The sequence below is a fragment of the Pteropus alecto genome, unplaced genomic scaffold, assembly GCF_000325575.1.
Source record: "Pteropus alecto unplaced genomic scaffold, ASM32557v1 scaffold42, whole genome shotgun sequence".
In the NCBI taxonomy this organism is placed as follows: Eukaryota; Metazoa; Chordata; class Mammalia; order Chiroptera; family Pteropodidae; genus Pteropus; species Pteropus alecto.
In genome coordinates this window covers 14,428,551-14,443,990 of record NW_006434825.1, presented here as the reverse complement: position 1 = coordinate 14,443,990, position 15,440 = coordinate 14,428,551, and the positions used below count along the sequence as shown (strand labels likewise).

Here is a 15,440-nt window from a genome sequence, read left to right as displayed (position 1 = left end):
GGCAGACGAAAGGGAAGGAAACAAGGACCTAGACTTTTTATTAGACTTAGCAGAGAAGGAGGGAAAGCTAATCAAATGCTCTGACATTAACAAATACTGTGGGACTGGAGGTAACTGGAAACATGGAACAGCGAGCAGGACTCAGGGGCCCTTGCTTTTCCTTCTGCAATCCTGCACTCCGCTGCCAACACCATCCGGGCCCGGGGCTGGCCTGCCGGGGCCTTCCACAGCCAGAGGCCCACTGAACACACAGCACAGCAATGGTGACAAAAGGTGTTTGTTTTCCTTATAGAAATTAGAGATGAATTAAGACTTATCACGGCACCAACTTTCACATTCCTAAGACCCCGTGACTCAGGCTCTGGTCACGCTAATGATTTTCCTTCTTATAATATAATTTGTTTTTTTGGCTATTTGGTGGCCAGTGTCATTTTGGAAAAATCTCTATTCCAAAATCTGTCATTTTGGAATAATCTCTAGAGATTATTCTAGTCAGTTGACTGACCTAATCACCTAGAAACTGGCAAATAATATGTAAGCTTTAAAAATCAACTTCGATGACCACACCACTTTCTTTTTGCCAAATATACCTACTGATTTTTTGTTAGAGTATATTTTCCCAAATCATCCCATGTAAAAACTCACTTCCTCATTAAATAGACTCAATGCATCTCATTTATTACAAAAGGGGAAATGGTAAATTCACAATGGGTAATTCACTAACCATAACCATTAACTCACTCATCACTAACATAACTAATCACTATCACCGTAACTAAGTGATCGAAGTTAATACACCGATGAGATAAATCGATACCATGTCCCTCTTGATACACTGTACTAGAAGAACATCATCACTTTTTTGGAATTTCTACCAAAATGCATAGCCTGATTCCTATAAGGAAACATCAGACAAACTCAGACTGAAGAAAACCCTACAAAGTAACTAACTTGCACTCATAAAATATTGACATTGTAAACGAAGACAAAGGAAAGACTGAGGAACTGTTCTAGATTAACTTTAAAGAGACAGAGCTCTGAATACAATTCTTCAATATAAATGGTATTATTGGGAAAATTTAATAAGATCTATAGATTACTTAGTAGTTTTCCATCAATGTTAATTTTCTGATTTTGATAAATTTTCTGTGGTTATGTAAGATAATGTCCTTGTTCTTAGGAAAACCAACTAACATATTTCGAGATCAAATGGCACCCTGTTGAAATTTACTCTGAAATGATTCAGAAAAAAATGTGTATACCTGTGCGTGTGTGTATTCTACATATGCACGCAGAGCATGAGAGTGTGTGCGAGACAGAGAGAACTTGATAAAGCAAATGCGGTAAAATGTTAACTTTAGGGAAATATGGGTAAAAGTATGTGAGAATTCTTTTTACTCTTTACTTTTCTGTAAGTCTGAACTTACATCGAAATTGAAAAATTTTCCAAGAAGTACAAATAAAATACAGTAAGAGTCCTAACATCTTGTCTAATTATATAATTTTCCTTTTCTTAAATATTTGCAGTTATACACATTACTGCATAAATATTTTAGATTGCATGCAAATTTCATTTACTACTTATTGTTTTCAAGTTACTAATGAAAATGTGAAATAAAAACAGAACTCTCACCAGCACCTGCAGGTCCCCTCAACACGAACAGCCCGGAAATCAATATATTATTTCTGTTTATTAGTCTTTTAGTCAGGGTTCAACACTTGTGAAAATTTCTCTTTAGGCTCTGAATGTGATTAGGAGATTATGGGAAAGACAGGAGTTTTCATGTATCTGTTTTTAATGCATCTATGATGTTCACACTCGCAATCCTACTTGTCTTTCGAGAGGGCAGACTAGGTGGTAAAGGAGAAAATGGAGGACGTGGAAAATGGGGTGTGTGTGTGAGAGAGAGAGAGACGGGGGGGAGGGACAGACATCCTCTCAAAAAATAATAGGCAGGAGTCATTTATTCTATTCTTATATACTATCGCAGAAACTAGGAATTCTGACTCACAGGTGCTTAACCAACAGCTGCAAAGCTCAACATGCCCCAGTAGTTCCAATGCAAAAATGGGGAAAAGAATTGCCACTGAGTAACCCTGAAAAGATGCCTGGGGAGAACAGTGAATGTTTCTGATACACATTTAGAGCCCCCAGAATGTACGTTTGCACTTGAACTTCCCTTTGCAATGAGAATCCATGTACATTATTTCATTTTATCCTATTAGTATGATGGGATTTGTTCTTGATGAATCCATAGCACTACAGTTACTCCTCATTATTCCATTATCGAGATGCTTAGATTTTACTACTTTACTATTCATTTTAATCTTTCCTTCATGTACATGTCATACATGAGGTAGTAACTACCGAGTTATCTATGCCTTACACTTGAAGTCTGCCTGTTGTTGAAAATCATGAAAACACAAAAGAGCAAATAAAATAAAAATCACCCGTAATCAGTGATAACATCTCAGTATATTTATATATACTTGAAAGAAACTAGGATAATTACGTATGATGTTGTCTTGCTTCCTTGTCTAATGCGCTTTCTTCTATATCCTTAAATATTAATCGAGAAAGTTATTCCTAATGGGTACCCAAATTTCCACCATACACTGATAGCACAGTTTACTTAATCCCCTCATCTTTTAAAAGATATGTGGCAGAGGCTCCTAATTGCCTTCCTAATAACTTTTCTTCCTTGTGAATAGAACACTCATTTTCTTCGGGGTGGCAACACCCCCAGTTAAAAAAACTGCATCTCCCAGTCTCCACTGTGTCAGAGAGTCATGTGACCCAGTTCCAGCCAATAAGATGCCAAGAGGAAGTAACTGGCTAAGGCTTTAGGCAAAGCGCTTTAAAGAGGGGTGCGTGTACTTCTGCCTTCCCACACCCTCCTGCCTAGAGCACAGATGGACTGGCCATCTTGAGAGCACGGGGGCAGCTGTGGGGAAAGATGGAAGGAAGCTGGATCCCTGTTGACCCCGAGGGGCCTTCACTCCTGCACTTGACTGCCCTCCTCCCGAGTCTGTGAGAGGAAAAATAAAGCCCCTAATTCATCTGAGCCACTCTTGAGGACAGGGTGCCTCTGCAACTCTCAGTTAAATGCTTTGAAATAAAGAATTTTTTTGTTTCCCCACCTTCTACTACTTTCATACTCTCTACAACTTCGAAAATCTGGGCCCAGGAGCTCATATACAAACCAGAATTTCTGTGGTCACCCAGTCCAACCTGAGACAGACCAGCATAGGGGAGCAGTTGGGCCTCTCCCTCTCACCGAGCATTGCCCGACCTGTGATAACAGCCTGCAGGGAGTGACATGAGCCTGCGTTTGTTCTCGTCTACGGTGTACAGTTCTAGCTGAGAATGACCGAGAAAGCTGCCCCTCACTGGTCCAAGTAACTTTCATAAGAGAATTCCCAAATTACAGGCTGCTGGGCCTTCTGCCTGGAACACAGCAAGCTGGGTGCAGCTAACGCCTGCAAACGTGGAGCAGCCTCTGGGCTCTTTCTCAGAGGACAGACCTGATGTGGCTTGAACCCAGCCCTGCAGGAGAGCTTTCCACCCAACATAGCTCTGAAGCCCAGGGGCGTCCCCAGACCCCAAGAGAACCTTGATGGAGTACATGACTGTCCACACAGCCTGCAGGTGCCAGGTCACTGACTCACACAAGTAGCCAGGTGGAAGCCTCCTCTATGCAGTTTCTACTTGATTCAAGGAACTGGAGTCACAACTGCCACTAGAAAAGCTGTTTTTCCACTGATGAACAAACCATCCTCCCCATAAAAACAGTGGACAAAGTGCTATAAAGCCCTAATGTAGCCAAAAACTTCAAGACTGGTATATATCAAGGTTAAGTGAACTCCCTGCTTAAGTCAGGTTTAACAAGACGACAATGTCTTAATCCTAACTCCTTAAAAAGTGGCGAAAGGGTACAAGTCAGATTTCCAGCCTTCATGAGAACAGAAGAGTATACACAATTTTGTAATTCTCAGGTGATGCAACATCCTGCCTGGTCTCGGAGCTGGAATTCCAAACAGCCAAGCCTTTGCGGAGTTTTACAGCCGTGGAGATGAGGGACGACTGTGCTGAGCCTGTGGTGACTGCAGTCCACACTCAGGCGATTTTGGAAAACTGAATTAACTTAGAGATACCCTCATTTTACTGCCCTAAAAGGAAAATGAACCAAGAGTCCTGTTAATCTAGAATCCTGCCTACTCTGTTTCACCATAATTTACAAGACAGCATTTCTATCCAAAACCTAACGACTATTTTTATCCCAACTCTTCTAATTCATAAAACACACATGCACAACTTCAGGGTTTGGGGCTAAAGCAAGTCTTCAGAAGATCAAGGTTCATATATTTCATTGTCATGATAAAGGGCAAAAGAACCTAACGGAAGTAAATGTTACTGTTCTCAGTAAACTTAGACTTCTTTAGCTAGAAATGGCTTGAGAGCTGGGATAGAATAAGTCAACAGTTGGAGTTTCCCCTCTTTCTGTTTAATGAAAGCCAGGAGCTCCCCACGACAAGTGTCTGCTGGAGGTGGACAGGAAGCTTATGAGATGCTGGCCACGTTTCAGTGTTGTTACGGCGTGTCCTGGTCAGCCTGTTGTTCCCAGCCAACCAACCACTTCCTCCCCATGTGGTGCCGCCCATTAGGGAGTTTTATTAACCAAATGCTTGGGGGTTTGTGTATATTTATATTACCTCCTCTCTCTCCCTTCTGTTCTACTGGGGCACGTTGGGAAAAAAGTTATGATAAACTTTAATAAAAACAAAATTAAAATGATTAAACCTTTCATATCCTTTAGAGATAATCTCTCTTCTGCTGGCTGGTCAAATCTGGAAGAAAACAAATGCAAACCAGAGCTTACTGCTGCTCTTCAATTTCTTCTCCCCTAAGGAAACAAACAGAAAAGGCTGCCTGTGGCTAGATTTTTAAAAATAAATTAAATTTGTCCACACACACGGCAGCCAGGTGTGGATGAAACATTCCTTCCAAATACCCATGATGTACACCAACATCTTTCTCTCCAGGGGTCTTTCAACATAAGCCTGGCAGTCTCTAGGGGATGGAGACCCTGACGGGGGAGAGGACTGGCCCCAAAGCAGTTACTGAAAAAAAAATCACTGTTTCTCAATTAGCCTTACAGCATAGACTGGAAGCCCTGCGCCTGCACACCATCTCTGGAAGCCCTGCGCCTGCGCACCATCTACCGGCAAAACACACACACACACACACACACACACACGCACGCACGCACGCAAACACACACACGCACGCATGCACGCACGCAAACACACACACACACACACACACACACACACACACACGGCCACGTTCCTGACTAAGGAAAAGCTCAGAGGAAACAGTACAGTATGGCACAAATCTCCCCAGTCTTAAGTGTTCTGATGAAGTCTGCAGAGCCACCTGGGGTCTGGGCCCATGTCCGGGGAGAATACAACAGCTGCAGAATGAGATCAGGCCTGTCTGTCAAAAGCCGGCTAGACACACGCGTCAGAGCTGGGTCGTCAGACCCTCCCGAAGGGGATAATGACCTCTGGGCACCGGGGACACCAGGAGAACAAAGGTGTCGGGGCGCTGAGCTCTGGCTGGATGACAATGGCACGTGGTGCAACGAAGTTCTAGTGCTGGAGAAACGCATCACCATCTTCCATGCCCAGATGCTCTGTGGAGTTAAGGTCCATCAGAGGGCGGAGGGTAGGAGGAGATGAAAGGTCCTTACTCTGCTCTAGTCATCCTAACACGTACTCTGGCCAGAGCCAGCTTCTCGTTCTTCCAGTTCGGTGTTTACATTATAGTGCAGACAGCTCGTCCTCAGGTCAAAAGGACAAAAGTCTCAATGTGCTTCTCGCTCAGGCAATCACTCCAGGAAAGGATTTTGGGTCTTTTTTGGGGAGTAGTGGTTAGGGGGACTGCTGACCCCTGGGCTAAAGCAGAGAACTCCAGAGCGATCCCGATCCCAGGGCCCATGGGCGCCTTCTCCTTGCAGTGGTCCCTGCTCGCAAGGTTCCTAGGGAGACTGCACGCTATGCCACGCCCTCTCTTCCCTGCCTGGGGGGATCCTTTACTTAGGTGGTGATGGGGTGAGCGGGAGGGAGACAACTCACATCTGAACTACGATGGACCTGCAAGTCGTTTCCATAGGAACCTGAACAGTGGAAGTCACTCTGTTCCCCACACCCTGCGCAGACCACATCCCCCAGCACGCTCACTCCTCTCCAGGCCTCTGCCCGCCTTCCCGCTCCTCCCGCCAGCCGAGGGGGCAGGGGCGCCACGCTTGCTGGGCCCTCCGCCTGGATGCTCTCGCTCACCATCCTCCAATGTCGCCTCCCCAGAGAGCCTTTTCGGAACACCGTGCATAATGCAGCTCCCCATCTCACCCCACCCCGCCTGACTCCGTCTTTATAGCACCTTGCACGCCTGAGAGTCTATATTTATTTGATATCTGTCCCCCACTACTAGAGGGGACTTTGTGTTTTTCCCCCTGGCAGATTTCCCAGAGCCTGGAGAGGTGCCTGTCCACACGAAGGGACCGCCCGCGTGTGCCGCATAAATGGACGCCACCTCCGGGCTCTACTGAGCTGCACCTTCCCCAGCCACGGTTCTTTTCGGAAAGAAGCATAGAAAGCCAAATACTGTCTCTACCTCTTCATTTCCAAACTCTCTTCAGCCCTTGCTCATCCTTCTTCTAACGTCTCTCTCCTGCCCTTTAAAAAAAAAAAATCTTGGTCTCGATTTTGATTTTGTTCTGAGTTTTACCACCTACACAGCCTTAGTTGTTTTGTTATTAATTTAAGACCCGTCAACCCAAATTCTAGCTCACTCTACTGCAAATTGCATGTTATTACCATAAAAATGCCTAGGGTGGACATAAGTCTGCATGGCCGATGGCCAGGCCACATTCTTGTCACCTAAGTGCCTCACAAGGCTCCAGTGATGGTGATAGGCTGGACACCAGTTGGGTAAAGCTGGCACAAGAATATCCTCGCAGGGGGCCGGCTGGATGTCCCCTGGGGGCTTACCAGCAGGAGACCTGAGTGCAGGCTGTGTCAGGACCGGCGAGAAAAGATGCATGGATACAACAGGCTCGGCTGACACAGTGCTCTAACCCCTTTCCTGCCCTAACAAGTGTCCTCCAGCGCTTTCAGCTTCATCTGGAGGCCCCTCCCAAGAAGCTCGCTGTTTCTTCACATGCCAAGACCCTCGTCAAGGCCAAGAGCTGAGAGCGGAAAGCCCACGAGGGACCCATGGGCACTGACGACGCGGCTGGGGGCTACGTGAAGGGTCCTTCCCGCTTCCCTTCATCTCTGTGCCCACCAGCACATCCCATCGTCCTTCGCATCCGGAGGGACCACAAAAGAAACAAGAAGCTGCCTTCAGATGTCTGAAAGCTCCTGCTGTGGATCAAAACGCGTTCCCCAAATTCATACGCTGAAGCTCTGACCCCCAGTACCTCAGAAGTGACTTTATGGAGACAGGGCCTTTAAAGCGGTGATCGAGTTAAAACGAGGCCCTTGGGGGGGCGCTAATTCAATCTGACTGGTGTCCTTCTAAGAAGAGGAGGCTGTGACACACAGAAAGACGGCAGAGATGTGCACTCACGGAGAACAGGCCACGTGAGGACAGGAGAAGGTGGCCGTCTGCGAGCCATGGAGAGAGGCCTCGGGACCTGCCGACACCTCGCTCGGGACCTCCAGCCTCCAGAACGGTGACACATTTCTGTTGTGTGAGCTACTGTTTTGTGGTATTTTGTTATGGTAGCCGTAGCGAATTAAGGCGGTCCATAAGGAAAACGATCTGTCCTGAGCACGGAATATTAAACCAACAAAAAAGGTGAGAGAAAAATACAGAGATTTTTTTTTTTATCTTCATAAAAAGATAATTTTGGATAAAATTTTGAGTTAAAACAACAGACAAGCCCGATCCAAGGAAAATTAGACACCATCCAATTTTTAATATTCTAATGAAAGCAGAGGTCAGGATCCCTTAAAAGCAATAAAGAGCTCCTTTTATTAACATATACACAAAAGGTCTCAAGATAGTCGAGGTATAAAACTACAAAAAGCCCTTTAACGTTCACTCTGAAAGACACATCTTTACAAAGTCCTTTCAAACTCCCTCATAACTGCTAATGGAACAGGCTTAAGTGGCGAAACCAAAATTAAACGCCTATCTGAGAACATATTTCTCCCATACCGAGAAAAACTGAAGAAAGGAAAGAGAGAGATGGAAAGGCAATAACAGATACACCTTGTCCAGAAAGTAGGCACCATATTATTTAAAATGGAGGCCCAAGACCTTCATGGAGGACACCGCCCAAACCCGGCCTCGCCCGACTGGAAATCTGAGGGGTTCCAGTGAGAACCCAGGGCTGTCCGATAGAACTTTCTGAACTATTCTCTGAATCTGTGCTGTCCAACAAGGCAGCCGTGAGTCACATGCCACTATTAAGCTCTTGAAATTTGGTATGTATGACAGGGAAACTAAATTTTAAATTTTCACTTAACTTTAATAAGTTTAAACTTAAATCGCCGCATGTGGCTTGTGGCTACCGTACTGCACAGGCCGCCAGAGAACCTTGAGAAGCTTCCTTGCTGCTCTCAAGAAATCTGGAAGTCCAAGCACCAGACACCTGTAGACAGCGCTCACACTGATTTGCAAGGCCAAAAAACTTTCCATTGCAAGTTGATGCTTGAAAAAAAATTGTGTGAGACTATAATTCTCATAATTGGGTCACAGCTGAAGGGGGTTCCTTCACATCTGTAAGGCTGAGAAGAAGTCTTTGAGCTATTTCTGTAAGCAAAGAGATGCATGTTCTATTTTCCTCCCTGGCCTCCTACTAAGGTCAGGGACAAGTTTAACATAGGCTGTAAGTAGCCCAAGAAATGGATTCTTTGCACTTTTCCTAAAGGCAACACAAGTACAAGTCATTATTTCTCTTGAAAAATGCACTGGGCAACAAAGAAAGTGTTAAGTGCAGAGGCAGGGCGCAGGGATCTGCACATACGACAACGGACAGCAGGTGATGACCACGGCATTCTGCTACAGTTGTCACCACCACAAGGCTACTCCCCTCGAAGGAAATCCAAACACAGAACCCCAAACCCCAATCCAGCAAAAACACCCACTCACTGGCTAGAGATCCAGGTTCACGTGAAGGTCAAGTTTCAGACTTTCGGGGTCCTTGGAAACCCCCTCAAAGCTGACTTGGCATAAAGGTTTCACTAGGATAATGCTCGGTGTCACATGAAGTTCTGTCTCCCTTGGGGATTCCTGTGTTCCTGGGATCTCTGGCACATTCACCTCCTTAAATAGGGGACCCCAAATGCTCACCCCCCCACATACACCTGTCTCTTCTAATTCCAGGAACCACCAGCAGGTGTCTTTTTCTTTCATTTTTTGCTATGCCCCTTGGTATCACCCTCCCTAAAAGCCAGGTGCTATGGTGCTGCTGCCGCTCAGAGTGAGCAGTGCTGGGTGGCCATGAGGACACGCACTACCAGCTATCCAAGGGGACAGTATGGGAGACAACATGGAGCTCCCACCAAGAATAAGGCTAACTGGCCCGGCGATATACTGTCATATGTATAGTCCAACATACAGGGCAATGTATGCTCCCGTTTTATATACGGAAATAAAACAGAAAAACCCTGGTGGCTTTGATCATCCAATAAAAATAAAGCAGCTAGTGAATGGCGGATCTAGACTACGAAAAGATGAGTGAGTAAGAATCATTGCAACTCAGGCTACTGCAGCCAGGTCTTAGACAATTTCTAAAAGGTGCCATGTCTCGGTGCGAACACCTGTCTGTCCTTTAGAAGACAGAGAGGAAGTAGATTAGCTGTAGATGCTGGTCCCAGAGCCCAGCAACTATCCTGATGATGTCAAATTCTCTCTGGAGGGACCCTTATAGACCAGAAGCATGAGACGACAGTGGAATGGCACTCTGCACGTGCCCACCTTCCAACGGACCAGATCATCAGCATAGTTTGCAGAGAGCCAGCAAAAAAGTTTAATTGCTCTTAATTACCTAGTTCAAGAAGGCTCCCAGATAATGGCTCTCAGGTTTCTTGCCTGGTATTGACGTAATTTCCCTGACTCTGACTTCGTTACGTCCCCGACTTAGAAGCAACAGCCTCTCCAAGATGTCTTTCCATAATAGACACTAAAGTTCCAGAGAACGCTAAGCCATCGCTACAAAGCTGTCTCGTATGAAGAGTCAGATTCTCGGCTTCCACAGAGGACTGGTACATGGGTGTGTGTGGTGTAGGGGGGTAGTGGGGTGGGGGAGGATGCGGTAACTTATACTTAGAGAAAGGACTAAGACAAGCAATGAGTAATCAGAAGCCATCACAATTACAAATGTAAATGAACAGGCAATTGGCACTGACCTTTGTAGATTGTTAGAGGACTAATTAAGGCAAATCAGGAACTCTACTCCAACAGAAAAACAAGACAGTATACACCCTAAAAACTACTCCTGTCCTCTTCATGTAGATACAAAATGCGAGAGAATCAGACAGTAATCAAACTACATAGGCTACACACTGACAAACAGAAAACCACCTCCATGAACAAAAGACAACCAGGATTTACTGTTTGGTACATCGTTAGTGATTCTGCTAATACCTCTATCCATAAGCTCCACCAATATCTGAGCTCTTGCCTTGTGTCTGACACGCTATTAGATTCCAGAAACATACACAGATCCCACTCACAAAACAGCCAGATATGCCAATTACAGACTTTGCTTAGGATGGTTATTTTAAATGCTTTAAGAAAGATACTTAATAAAATCAAGCTATATGTTATTCTGTAAACTCCATTTTTCATTTAACAATATTATATTATCTTCCATTCGATAACGATCCCGCTTTATCCTTGTATTATAAAGTATCTTTCTAAAAGCACCCTGAAGTTTACAATCCTTGTCCAAATAGTCCTTTGTCACGGAATGTGTTTATAACAGATAAATTCCTATTTTCTTTATCCCTTCGTAAGTGCTTAAAATTTCAGTCACCCCAATTTGTTCTGATGTGCTCTCATATTTAACTTCTCTAGTTAGAAACACATTATCCCTATGCCCTTCTCAAGCCCTGTCAATAAGATGTACAGTAAAAAGGAAAAAAGACATAGCTGTTTGGTTTTACAAAAACAATGCTTCAGAATTACAGAAATGGGAACAACATATTTTAGTGCCATGAGAAAAATTACACTGAAATTGCATATAATTTAGCTATTTTCACACAAAAAAAGATATACTTCATATTTAGAGGGCAGTCTTATGCCAATTTTGAAAAATAAATCTGAAGGAGAAAGTTGAAAACAGTATTTTCTAAAGCTATATGAGGCAAACAGAACTCCCTGAAACTTAATTCAGAAAGATGCTCCATCGAGCACAGCTAGTGACTGTTTCAGTACAGGTTGTCACCAAAACCACGTCATCGCCTGGCAAGCTGCCTCTGCCTCCCTGACCCCAGGAATTCACTACCTTGAGTGCCAACGATGTGTCATAAAGGGGGATGCCGTCTTCTGCTCCAAGCAAAATAGTCTCCTAAACTCTGAATGAGCGTGCCGTGCCCTCTGCACACTGAGTCATCACCCCATTGCCTCGCACGCCTGGGATGGCGTCTCAAGCAGCGTATCCGGATACGAGAGCTGAGAGGAGATGGCAGCTGTGTCCCTCCACACATAATGTACACAGGAGGCACGAAATAAAGAATCGTTAAATGACCTCTGTGCAAAGTTTTGAAACCTGTGCCTGTGTAAAAAAAAACGTAGCTAGCACGAGTGAAGGAGTGGGCATTGTCGGAAGATGGCAATCCCGAGGAGGAAGTGGAGGAGCAGGAGGAGGAGGAGGAGGAGGAGGAGGAAGGACGAGGGCGGAAGCACAAAGCGCCTCTTGTCTTCTCGAAGCTCAGGGCAGCGAGAGAGTGAAATTAACTACAGTTTCATCCGGGAGCCAGAAATGCCTTTTTAATAAGCACACAGGGAAGCTGATCCTACACACGACCCACCTATGAGAACTTTCCATCTTTCAAGAGCTTCTGGTCAACTAAGGGGAAGTAAACAGCCAACGCTGGCACTTGAGAAATCTCGCCCAGCGTCGGCTCACAAACACAGGCTCTCTCTGTCTCTACCTGTGTGTAGGGATGCAGTGAAAAGACCAAATCCCAACAAAGTCAAGAGACCACTTGGTCTTGCAGAAAACGCATGCAAACCAATAATCAAAAGACGAGGTCACATAAAAAAGTCAGGGTTGGGGGGACACCTCATCTGGTTAGGATACTTTCTGTTCTCTGAGGCGTGTATTTCCGAGCCATTTTAAAAATGGGAAGGCCCTGTGTGTGTGTGTGTGTGTTGTGTGCACATGTGCGTGTGCATGTTCATAGCATAACCACAAACATCAGCACACCAGGTTAAAGACTATACAATACAGTGCTAGGCCTGCCCACTGACATAAGGGTGAAGCTTGTCCACAAGCAGGACCACGGAGACGAGGGTGGCCTAGCACACTGCTGGCAGCCAAGACTCAGCCTTTTGGTGCAGGGCAGGATGGCGATGCTATGTCTGGCTGCGAGGCCTCTCCAAGGATTACGTGGCCAGCGGCAGCTGTAAATCCTGGCCACGACCACGAAGTTCTGGAGGGCAGAGGAGACCCTCACAATTTCTCCCCCACATTCACGTTCATGCGGGTTGACAGACTAAATGGTGAACTTCATTAACTGACTGGAAAACATGTTGGCTTATGTTAACAAGTAAAATTTGAAAAGATGACATTTTTGTCATCACAGGGAAGAACCCACCTAAAGTTCACTCTACCAGCCTCGGCAAGGGGAGTCTTGATACCTACAGAAGGTGATATGAAACTGAGGTAGAAGGTCCTGAGCTCAGAAAAGGAAAGGAAGTTCTTTCTGGTGGCTTGTGTGTAAAACTTTCTGGGTGAACAACAGAGCAAGAAAGAAAAGGAAGAAGAAAGAACGCTATCATTTAACTAGATGACGTCCGAATACTGGAATCAAAAACTCTAGACAGCACAACCATCTCTAAGTAGCGTAGAGTCGGGACAGGCAGGCTCCCAAAGGCGCCTAAGCCTCGCTGAGATTTCCTTACGCTACGGAAATGACGTTTCTAGCTGAAGATTGAGGCCCGATCCTTATGCTGAAAGGAGAAAACTGGGAGTATCTTATGAAGTCTGTGTTGACAAAACTTGAAGCTGATGACCTTCAATGTCTGTAACTCTACCATGTCCACAATGTCCCTTTTCTTGAAGACATTCTTTCAGGAAGTTTTTAAGAGCCAATCCCTCGGAGTGAGAGGGAGAGGATTTATTTTAAGATGAGTTCTCCTAAAAGGGTTTCCAAAACAGCACCAAGTTACTGTTAATGTTAACATGAAAATTACCTAAGAACTTGTCCCTTTTGTCATTAGTAGAGAGGGAGGGAGGTGGGTGGAGAGCAAAAACATAACTCAAGGCCAAAGACAATAGCAAAAGGATTTTGAAATACAGAGAGGAAGTCTATCATCTAGACCAAAGTTGCTCATACACTTCGAGGTGGGGGGGACCCTAATACGCATTACATGAGAGAAACCCGGAAGGCAGTGGTGTCAGAAAGCAGAGCAGTTCCAGAGCCGACTGCATAAACAGAAGTGCTACATTACAAAACAGGGAGCTGTTTGTTCCAGCCCATAGACCCCGGGTGAAATGGCAGCTGTACACTATTTAGTTTGGGGCACCTCATTAATAAAAAGGGAATTCTGAGCGGAGTGAAAGAAAGAATTGAGGGGAGAAAGGGACCAGCTTTAAACAGAAGATTAAAACAATGACGTGTGCAGAACTGGCCAAAAAACATTTTTTTACAAAACCAACCCTGAAATAAATAGGTCTGCGCATACGAGCTGAGGAAGGAGAATCCTACGAAATGACTCAACAGGGGAATAACGGGAAGTGGCGGAATCAAACAGAGGCCAAATGCCCTGGTGGGGAACAGGGACCCCCAGAACCAGATGGCACAACGGTCTCAGTCTTTGGGCAGAGACTCTCTGCGGGTGCCGTGCCCCGTCCCTCGCCCCTGAGAGCACCCACAGGGATGGCGTCAGACACAAAGCAGAAGCCCCGGGAATTAAGGCACTCGGACTTTAACCGGAAGAGGCATTTGCAAAACACATGGGAGGGGACAGACTAGCAGTGACCTGGAGGCGACAAACATGATTCCAGTACTCAACAGCACTTTCCCGAAGAAATGATTCACGCTGACTCAAAAGGACTGGCCTTACCACCGCGACAGGAAACACGTGCAAACTCAGGTACATCCTGTCACACGGGAGCCCAGTTTCACTTATGTGGAGAAGGAAGCAAGCAAGAGCCAGGAGCAGGTGGGCAGAGGGGTCTCCAGGGGCTCGGGAGGGAGGCCCCCTGGACGACACAAAGCTGCAAGAACAACAGAGACAGCAGACCCTTCAGAGGTCAGGAATTATCTGCTTTGGAAGAAGGTTAGCCATGAATTAATCAGAGGTACCTAGAAAACCAGGGAAAACAAAAAGTTGTACAAGAAGGTAAATGAAATTATAAAACTCTACATGGCTCAGCTGTGATTAATATTTATAGAGTTGGAATAATGAAAACACTGAATATTAATAAAACCCCAAATTATTATTTAATCATAATGGAAGATGGAGGGAGGAGAAGACCGCGCAGAGGGGGGCTGGGGAGTGTGGGTGCGGTGTGTGCGAGTGCGCGTGTGTGTGCGTGGAGTAGGGAGCGCTTGTGTGCGTGGTGTCTGTGTGAGTTTGTGGATGGGGAGTGTGTGAGTGGGTACGAGTGAGTGGATTTGTAGCATGGCATGCTAGTGAAATCCTCATCTTCCAGAGCAGAAAGCCAATAGATAATGTCTAAAAAAAAAAAATTTTTTTTTTTTTAAAACGATAGTAATAGAAGCATGTTGAGAAATATGGAAATAGGTCAGTAAAGAAACAACTAAAACTTGAAAGCCACTGCTCTGGGGAACAAGATGGGACAGGATCGTGCCATTTTTCATAATAAGGTTTATATCATTTTTGCCTTTAAAAGCCATAAAAAATGTGACATCTGATAACATTAACATTAAAAATAAAAACCCCACGCAGCCACGCGGCTCAGTGGCTGAGAGGGTGCTGCAGGCGACGGAGAGATGAAAAACGGCCCCGAGTCCCCAGCTGGGCCAGGACATTCAACAACGTGCAATCAGGAGAGGTCTGGAGTGGGAAGTCAATTGCTCAGTATCTACCAGGTGGCACCGACGAGAAATCCAGGACAGTATTTAAAGGACATCTGGCCATGTCAGGAGATCAAATCTTCAAGAGGCTGGGAACTGAGGGGCAGGGCCTAATGCTTGTTCACACCAGCACATGGGACAGCATGAGCACAGTC

General features: G+C 45.4%; 1 protein-coding gene across 1 annotated transcript in view; it reads right to left on the bottom strand.

The window, feature by feature from the left end:
- ZFHX3 (zinc finger homeobox 3) overlaps positions 1-15,440 on the bottom strand; it is a 229,003-nt gene that overhangs the window by 78,847 nt on the left and 134,716 nt on the right.